Source organism: Artemia franciscana, chromosome 19 (genome assembly GCF_032884065.1).
Source record: "Artemia franciscana chromosome 19, ASM3288406v1, whole genome shotgun sequence".
Lineage (NCBI taxonomy): Eukaryota > Metazoa > Arthropoda > Branchiopoda > Anostraca > Artemiidae > Artemia > Artemia franciscana.
The window spans coordinates 25062850-25072527 of record NC_088881.1 but is presented as its reverse complement, the minus strand read 5'-3'; the positions used below and the strand labels follow the sequence as shown (position 1 = coordinate 25072527).

Below are 9678 nucleotides of genomic sequence, written 5' to 3'. Positions count from 1 at the left end.
TGGAAATCTAGGGACAGTAAGAAGGAAGGGCATGCAAGAGCATAGGCTGGCTGGTCCCTAGCTTCCTATTCTACTACCTGGCTAAAGGACCACCAGGTCCTTTACTGGCCTATTGACTTAGCCATAGAAACTTTCTTTCAAACCCATTAAATATAAGTAAAAATGAAGAATACCAGTATGATGGTCCTTCTATTTCCCTGAAATGTGGATGTATGGACAAGAGTGTGGGTCATGAGAGATAGCTTGTGAATGTAATTGGGGTGAATGTTCTGCAAGATTTAAAATATTTATGACTGTTGCTCAGGTTGGCAACTGAACACAGAAGTATAATTTTGTTATTTGTTTTTCTTTGTGACTATCATCCTTATTTAATGTCCAGTATTTTAAAGTTAGTCTTCTTTAATTTGTCTTTAATTGCCATGGCCCTAGGGCTTAAATACAATAAAACCTACTTATATCCATTGATTTTCTTTAAATAGATAGTAGCTCTATGTTTCCTAGCTACAGTAAATTTAAATGTAATTGTGAGACCAGGGATTACAAAGTAGGTGAAAACTTGCAAATGAACCTCTGGTATCAATAAAAATTTGTAAGAAATGGATATCAATTTAAAGATTAAAAAAACTGTTAGAAAACAAAGAAGACAAATGAATAAACAAAAGTGCCCCTTTACAACCATTAAATGAATTGTCACAAATATAGGTGACCCTTAAGATTGAAATGAACAAAGCTTCAATTATGAATCCATTTTCCTTTAAAAAGACTGAAGGGACAAACCTCCAAGCTTTGACGAATTCAATCTCACTTTTGGGCATTCTCACCTTTCCTTTTCAAAGGAAACTTTCTTTGGATGTTTCCCATCCAACTAAAAACAACACGGACAGCATCAAGTACAAGTGACCTTCTACTTAGCCTACATACCAAAGGGAAAAGTATGCATCTCTATACTATAATTTACCTCCAACCTGCCTAATGTGCAAATATATAGCCAAAATTATGTAGTTCCAATGTATTCTGTCACCTGTTACATTTTCCCCCATTCTTGCTTTGTTACAGTTGCTTCAATTAAAAGGGAGTTAAAGGTTGAGGGATAGATTGGCAGAATCAATGGGAAACATGTAACTTCAGCTATATATATTTTTGAAGGTCATCAAAGATCAGGGCCCTCTAGAGCAAGAATGAGTAGAGATGTGTACTTTGAAATACCTTCCCAGGACATACTTTAGCCTGTAGACCCATCTCTGAAAGTTTCATTTTCCTAACCTAACCCCTTTCAGTGATAGCAAGAAGTCAATCAACTAGAATTTTACTGGATAAAATTACCATCCTTTAGAATAGACTCTGAATAGTCTACCCTAGCCTACTTCTTCAATAGGATTAAAGACAGTCTCAGAATAATGATTTGGCAGCCCATAAATCCTCAACTTATCTGTAATACTTCACCTAGACCTGTTTACAGAGCCTAAAAGGAGTTAATGCTTAAAATGCTACCATGTGGCAATTTAATGGAGCCTCAATGTTACCTGGAAGAAGTCAATCCTTAGAATGATTCCAAATGGCAATTTAACGTAATAATTATGCCTGGATATGCCAGAAAACATGGAAATCTTTAAATTAAATAATAAGTTTTTCATTGATTTAACCTACTTGCTAATAGATAGCCTACTACTCAGGGTGTCCTTTAATGTTGATCCTAAAATATGGTGATTTACTAACCTGGCTCAGACCCCTCTTTCTTTTGCAAAATCACTGTCCCACCTTCTTCCAAGCAAATAACTTAATATTCCATTACTTCATTCTTGTCCATATTTATTTTTTGTTGAATGAGATTTGTGTTGAAGAAGGTGAATTATGTACTTACTGCGCTAACCATTCTTTTGAGCACGGTAAGAAAATCACTTACTGCGGTTACTGCCGGCAGTAACTATTCTCGTTCCCAGCGGGTTGGGCAGTAACCATTTTCCCGCCAGGAACGGAAATAGTAACCATTCGGTTACTACAGTAAGTCCCTGGAACACACCCTATATGTTAAATAGAGAGGAGAGAGGGCTTGTACAAGTGTTTCCCAAGTGATAAATTAAGAGGGGATAGTCAATCTGGACTTGTTCCCACAGAAAAGAGCAAGGACACAAGTAAATAAATTTTGAGGAAACGAGAAGCCTCATTCTTGGATGTCAGAATTTTGTCCCATTTTTGAGGGGTTCGAGTCATATCTTTGTTGGATTTCGGACAAGCACAGTGAAACCTCATCTGTTTTGATTCACACTTAAGCGCTTTCTTAATGAGCTTTGTGTTGAATGCCAGAAGCTTCCAGGCATTTTTGTTTCCTGCCCTTTTACTAGAAGTAACAACAGAATAGAAAAAGCTTGAGCATGCAACAACAGAAAATATTAATAGAAACTAAAAATGGAACGGTATGCCATTCTAACATTTATTTTCGGAGTATCTTAATAGACTTTGAGTGGTTGATAACTTGCCAGATGCTTCTTAAATGTTGCAGTTGGTAGAAGATAGTCTTGAGCATACTCAATGCAGTTTTTGCTGCTATTTGAAGGTGAACTTGTATCCAGAACAATTCTCAAGCAGACTCACTTCGCCCACTAGTTTGGTAAGGGGATTTCCTCTATTTGAAAGCAATATTGGAATATAACCATCATTCTTGTAGCAAATTCCTTTAATTTGCTTGGGTAATTAAGAAAAGTATTTAAGTTTTACCTATAAAACGCAATGTTGTATTCAAGTGCTATAAACCCTAATAGACAATAATTAAAAATTTTGTTGTTAAAGTTTGTTATACTTTGTTTTGATGTTAAGTGTTTTTCTGTTTATAAGACTTGGTGAAGAAAAATCCGAATATTTGGCCTGGGGTTTTCAAATTGTGAATGTGGGAAGTAAATGATGGGAAAAATGCAGTTCTGGATGTCTAATTTAAAGATAACTTGAATCTAACTTAAAGATTCCAGTGTTAGAAAAATCAGCTAGTTCTCTTTGCCTATTGTGCATTGTTTTCTAAAGTATGGATTATAAAATTTTTTTTCGTAAACTTGACGTTTTCCAGGAATACTCAGCTAGTTCCATATAAATGTGGTTCACATTTCTGATAGTGTAAGGGTATTAAAAAAATAAGGCGAATTTTGTAACTGTTTTTTGATTTTTCAATTACAATGGATCTTTCTGCATACAATAATTTCCATAATTACAATATATTTTCAATATAACCTTCTTCAGTGTCAAATAACTTCTTTAGGCGATGCTTCCTTCCTTTTATACTATTTTTAGGGAAATCTAGACATCCCCTCAACCCTCTAAAAAGTCCACATGTAAATCTCCTTCACAGTCATAGAAACCGGTTACCAATGCCTTGGTGACAAACATTTTACGTAATTTTTTTAATATACCTCGTACTATTGCATTTTGTGGTACTAGGAAGGTAATTTAAAGATTAACTGTATGGTATACAGGTACCAGCAAACATAAGTTTTTCAGTAGCTTCATGACATGGTCACTATTGGACAGTTTGATCAGCTTGTACAGTAAAAGGTATAGGACTGCTTGAGTCTCAGCTATGGTAAAAAGAATATAATATGGTAGAATTTTAGGAGAGCAGTGACAAAGCAGTCTTTATCAACTACTTGAATAAGCAAGTTAGTTGGTACAACGGAGTTTAGATTTTTCCATGAACTTTCAAGGATTGTTCAATTATGGTTTCTGCTATACTAACCGGAAGATCCTGACGGGTACTGTTCTTTGGTTTACTAACCTGGTTACTTAAATGCCATCCCAATCGGGTCTCTTTTTCGGTGTTAGGAAGGTCCCTAAGTCCCTAATTTGGGCCACTGCTGACTTTACAACCTCCTGATTTTCCCATGAATGTCTATTTTTGAACATTCTTATTTTTGCAGCTAATGATAAAGAGCCTTGGTCAAGGCAGTATATTCAGACACTGGTTGCCCTTTATCCAGAGCAGGAGGAAGCATCGAAACCAGTGAATTCTGTCTTCTGGAGTAGTGTCTCTGCTTCTTTCTTAGAAGATGGAATACATTACTCTTCATCACAATGCCAAACAAAAGTGAAAAACCTGAAAAGGCAGTACAGGGATCAAAAAGACAAGGCAGGAAGGAGTGGAGTAGGGAAAGTAACCTGGGAGTATTTTGAATTAATGAAAGGGTTGATGGCCCCTAAGCCAGAGGGCACTGAATAGGGGGAGTTTGAGAACCCCTGCTAACTTTGCATCACAATCAAGTTCAGTGCCAGAAGCAAGTGTAGGTAGTAAAGATACAGAGCCTAAGAGGGCCAAAAAAACGGCGATGTTTTAGCAACCCAGAAGGATTTCAACAACTCAGTAATGATGCCAATTTACGGCATGAGGAACGATTACGATTTGAACGGTAAGTTCATCAAGAAAAAATGAAAGTTCATCAAGAAAAAATGAAAGTAAAGTGTGAATTACTTGAAGTGAAAAAAGAAGCATTAAAAACAGTGAAAAAAATATTAAAAAAAAAATGAATAATTATTGATTTCTTAAATTTAACTTTTATTTGAATTTACTTTTTTCTTAATTAAATTTGTAATGTTCCCTTTTTCCAGTATTTCTTTCTCACAAGGGGAAAAAGTGTCGTTATTATGTTTTGACATGCCTATGAGGGTTGGTTCTAGGCATTTATCCTCCTCCCCAAAGAAAATAAGCCCCTACAAAAATTATGGTTTTCCAAATTTGAGAATTTTATTATTTTTTTTTTAGTTGAGAAAAGCTAAGGAAATTGAAAAAAAAGGAATTTACGCACCATATGTATGTTAAAAAAAAAAAAAAAAAAATCGCAATTCAATTTTTGTTGAAAAGAATTTCATGTGAATCTGCAATTTTTGGCAGTAGCAGGTGGCAAAAAAAGACACCAAAAAGTTTAATAGGGTTTAGATTTTGCTTGAAAGCATAGTTGGCTTTTGGGAACAAACACATTCTAATTGTTTAAGTTTCATGGGCAAAAGCGTTGTCAAATTCTATGAGTAGTTTTTCTTATCTTCGAAGTGTAAAACAAACAAAATTTGCTATTATTATAAATAAACAAGAGTTAAAAGCTCATATGGCACTTTTGACGAGGCCAAGAGCTCATATGATATTAGCTCTAGCAAAATTCTAAGAACCAATACATTGATTTCAAAGGAAAATCAGAGGCTTAATGCCGGTTGGAACTTAAAATAATTGCTCTGAGACACGATATCCTTCCAAACATCAAATTTCATTAAGATCCGATCACCCGTTCGTACGTTAAAAACACCTTACTTTTCTAATTTTTCCGATTAAAAAATTATTGCCCGACAATTTAATTTCATTGAAAGGAATTATTCCCAAACATTTTCTTCCCACTGAAAATCCTATAGACAATCCCTTCACCCCCCCTCCCCTGGAGAAAAGTTCCTCGCGAAATATGTCCGTAGGTTTCCTAATTAAAAACTTAAAAGGCACTTAAACTTCTACAATAAGGTTCTCTGTCTTTTTTTGTTTTTTTTTTAGTTTGAGAGGGATATACCTCACAGGGTAACGCGTCGAAAACGGGAAATTGATATCTTGTTCCTTATGATTTCTGGGAATATTTCAGGTCTACGCTGTTATTATGAAAGTAATTATCTTCAAATAAATTTCAAGAGAAAATTCCACTTTATTCTTGATTAATATTAGATTGTGATACAATTGTATTGTATCAGATTAACGACGCTTTTTGACTATTGAGGTTCCTGCGTCGGCCCTGCAGTGCATTGCTGCAGCATGATTTGATCCCTGGGTCCCGTATTACCAAGCTAAGGTTAAACCCACTGCGTCACCACAGGATGATTGTGATACAATTAATTATGCTACCACATGTTTAAACATAGAAAGTAACCTACTAATAAGTAAAAAACGGTAACTATTTATTTTAATAATTATAAAAGTCTTGCAATGCGGTCCCTTTTTGCTCTGGCAGTGACTGTAGAATTATAGATGTTATCTTCTGAATTAATTGTAGCAGCTCCACCTGAGCTCAGCTCTTCTGAATTTTCAAAATGGAGATCATTCTTGTCAATGCAAAAATTATGCAAGGTACATGCTGCAATTACTGATTTGCAAATAAATGCAAGGTCAGGGGAATAAAAAAACTTAAGTCTTCTAAAACCACCCTTTTACATTTCAATCGCCCTTTCAACAGACATTGTTGTAGAAGACAGTTTAAAGTTGTACCTAACCTGATATCTGGTTAGGTTACCTGTATCTCTATATGGTGTTATTAACCGATCAGAAAGCGGGTACGCTGCATCGCCGATTAAATGGCTATCCTCGGGAAAAAATAAAGTACTATTTTGTAGCTCAGTACAAATTTCTGAATGCCGAAAAACACGGGCATCTTGCATGGACCCTGGCTGCCCTACATAACAGTCAGTAAATTTCAGGTTATGTTGGCACACAACCTGCAATTGGAGAGAGTGAAACTCCTTTCTGTTGATATATGTTCCCGAAGAATGTTGAGGGGTTCTGATTAGGATGTGGGTTCCATCTATAGCACCAAGAGCCCCTGGAAAGCCAGCAGTAGAACTATTGGCAGAAATTATGTTTTGTTTTTCTGTAGCCCCTGGCCACTTTATTGTTGTTGATGTCATTTCGTAAATGGCGTCAATTGTTCTTCTTATGATTTGGAACACTGTTGACTTACACAGACTGAAGCGACATCCAACGGACCTGTAGAACTCTGGCGTTGCCAGAATCCATAGAGTTATGAGGAGCATCTTGTCTGGTGATGTTGGTCTTGTCTGATTCTGTAGGTTTATGTTAATTTTTCCTAAGAGAAGATCAAAAGTACTTCTATGAAGTCTAAAATGAGTTTTAAAATAATAATCCTACATTCTCTCTGTGACTATTTCTTCATATCCTGCTACCTTTGGTACATTTCATCTCGATATGGTTGAAACTCTTATCTAAAAAGGGAAAAAAATTATTAGGAAGTATTTTGAAGCAACGGATAAACAATGATTATGAAACCGAGAAGATATTATTTCTGAATTTTTTGATTTCGCCATTGTTATGAAGAAGAGCCTATTGTTCTGAAACCGAGCTGGAAAAATTCCAACTGGTATTAGATTCAAATTAAAGTACAAAATGATTTTCATATTTAATTACTTTTATAAATTTGACTTAATAAGGCATTCATAAAATACCCTATGGTACGCAAAAAGTACAGTTTGGGTTTGTTTTCCCATTCTTTAAAATTAACATGTCAAAAAAGGGTCATATTGACCCCCCCCCGTGTAATGTTTGTCCGACTCGTAAAAATGTAGCAAAACTGAATATAAACTAATTTTTGATGGGTTCTCTAAAAAAGTTCTCCCTCCCCAGCAAAAAAAAGTTTCTATTTTCTATGGGTAGAGGCAAGTATATCCCGTTGGGCGGGGGAGGGGGGGTATATATGTAACCCCCTGTTGGGGGGGGGGGAAATTATATATATAAGAGAAGATATCTTTAAGCTATGCTTTTCTTTATTTCTGAGCTGAATTATATTCTATTTATAGCTGAAGCCAGTGAAATCAATTTAATGTTTTGGTAAATTAAGTCGTAATAGCACACATATAGTCAACGGTTTTAAGTAAGGGAAGGAAATCCTCCGACTAAGAAAAGGCAATTCTCAAATAATTAACATATGCAGTTTCCGCATTGATTGTATTGGCTAGTCCCAGAGATTGATTGCATGCAAAAACGTCAAACGAAACAATTTGCTTCCTCGTGATAGTTGCTTAATTACGTAATATGCACACAAAAACTGATAAATCATAACATTGAAATACTGTTAAAATACTTGGCTCATTCAGCTTTTCCTCATCTTGATATAATTCATTCTCCGAGTCAGTAGACTCGTCATCCGAGTCAGTAGACTCGTCATCTGAGTCAGAAATTTGTTTTAGGTACTCGGGAAAGCAGTGTAAATTTTGAGGGGTATATTTTTTTTGACCGTGAATTAAGTTTTTTTTATTTTTGAATGTAAGACTGTAAATAGCCTATAAGTTTGCTCCTATCCATTCAGTATGTCAGTCTCTTATTATTATTATTAAGATTTTTCTTTTATTATTATTATTATTATTTTTACATCAAAAAATTTTAGCCAGAAATACCTGATTTAAGATTTATTACTTTTATTTAAAATTTAGAACTTATTGAAAGGAATTTAGTACTTTGCTTTCAACTTTGATATTTTCTTCCTTGGACGGCTAGGAATGTCCCAATGAATTGGGACAAAATTTAATCTTTAGTGTAAAGAGTGAGGTACTGATGAGGTGGTGAACCCCTAAAATATGTAATAAAAACATGAGATTACAGAAGTTCGTTACGTAAGCTAATTTATAAGTTACGTTTATCTTTTACTAATAAAAACATTCGTAAAAAATTAAAAGCTCTAGTTCCCTTTTTAACTAACCAAAAAATCGTAGGGCAACTACGCTTCCTCCCCCGTTCCCTTTATTCGCAAAATCATTCGATCAAAACTATGGGAAAGCCATTTAGCCAAAAAAAAACTTGCAAATTTCCTGTTAATTATTCCTCTGCAGAGAGCCAAAATCAAAACATGCATTGATTCAAAAATCAATTTAGTACTTTGCTTTCAACTTTGATATTTTTTCAATTATTGAAAGGAATTTCAACTTATTGAAACTTATTGAAAGGAATTTCAACTTATTGAAAGGAATTTAGTACTTTGCTTTCAACTTTGATATTTTCTTCCTTGGACGGCTAGGAATATGAATACTGCCTAGCTTGTTAAAAAACTGACTTAAAAATCTTGTCTTAATTCTGGCCATGTTTAGTTGTAATCATAGCTATAATAACTGTTACAAGCCATGTCTTTTCTAATCAGTTCGCTTGTTGTTAACGCAAATTTTATTACACCTAATTTAAAATAAATGGATATTCAACTTTGACTGTATATATATTTTCTAAGATGTTTATGTTGAATTATCAGATGTCTGTCTGATCTCTTAGACACGATATTTGACATGTAATGTAAGTTTTTAAATTCTTATTTTAGTTTGTATTTTAAGGTTTTTTGTTATAAACTTTATTAGTTTCTCCCAAGACCTATTGAGGACTGTTCTTTTTGCCAATTTCTTAGCACATCTTTCGGCAACTTTTGGCACATATCATCCCGCATCTGAGCTGTGGAGGTTTTTATTTATTTACGTGCGGACATTGCATCTTGTTTTGAAAGATATTTTTTTTCTTCCAAAAATGAAGATTTTTTTTGGAGGGGGGGGCAGCGAATTTTTTTTTCTACTCTATGAAAGGCTAGATAGTGATAATCTTATGGCAGCATACAAATACATGAAATTTTTTTTCTTACAGATAATGAGCATCCAATGAACCAGATTGATCCAGAATGCAATGAGCAGCCATCTCGACAATGTAGAAAATGAGATACAGAAAGTTGGTCAATTGATCAGCACTTCAAAGGAAAATACGATGCATGTTTTTTCTACTCTTGATGAAAGGCTAGGTAGTGATAATTTTATGCCAGCACATAAATGCAGGAAAATGCTTTTTTTTTAGATAACGAGTATCTAATGAACAGGATTGATCCAGAATGCAACGAATGATTTAAACAAAATTGTTCGTGATCAAGTAATGATAAGACTGGGCAATATTGACCAGTAGTCCAAAAAAAATTC

At 34.6% G+C, this 9678-nt stretch overlaps 2 long non-coding RNA genes across 2 annotated transcripts in view; one reads left to right on the top strand and one right to left on the bottom strand.

Moving 5' to 3' along the window:
• The first annotated feature begins 2026 nt into the window (after nucleotides 1-2026).
• LOC136039048 (uncharacterized) lies at nucleotides 2027-9590 on the top strand. The gene is made up of 3 exons (XR_010620363.1): nucleotides 2027-2608; nucleotides 3903-4388; nucleotides 9356-9590. It is a non-coding gene; the product is annotated as an uncharacterized LOC136039048 (long non-coding RNA).
• Nucleotides 5904-9678, bottom strand: part of LOC136039047 (uncharacterized) — a 105949-nt gene continuing 102174 nt past the window's right edge. The window contains exon 3 of the long non-coding RNA XR_010620362.1: nucleotides 5904-6945. This is a non-coding gene — a long non-coding RNA (uncharacterized LOC136039047). The remainder of the gene's footprint in view (nucleotides 6946-9678) is intronic.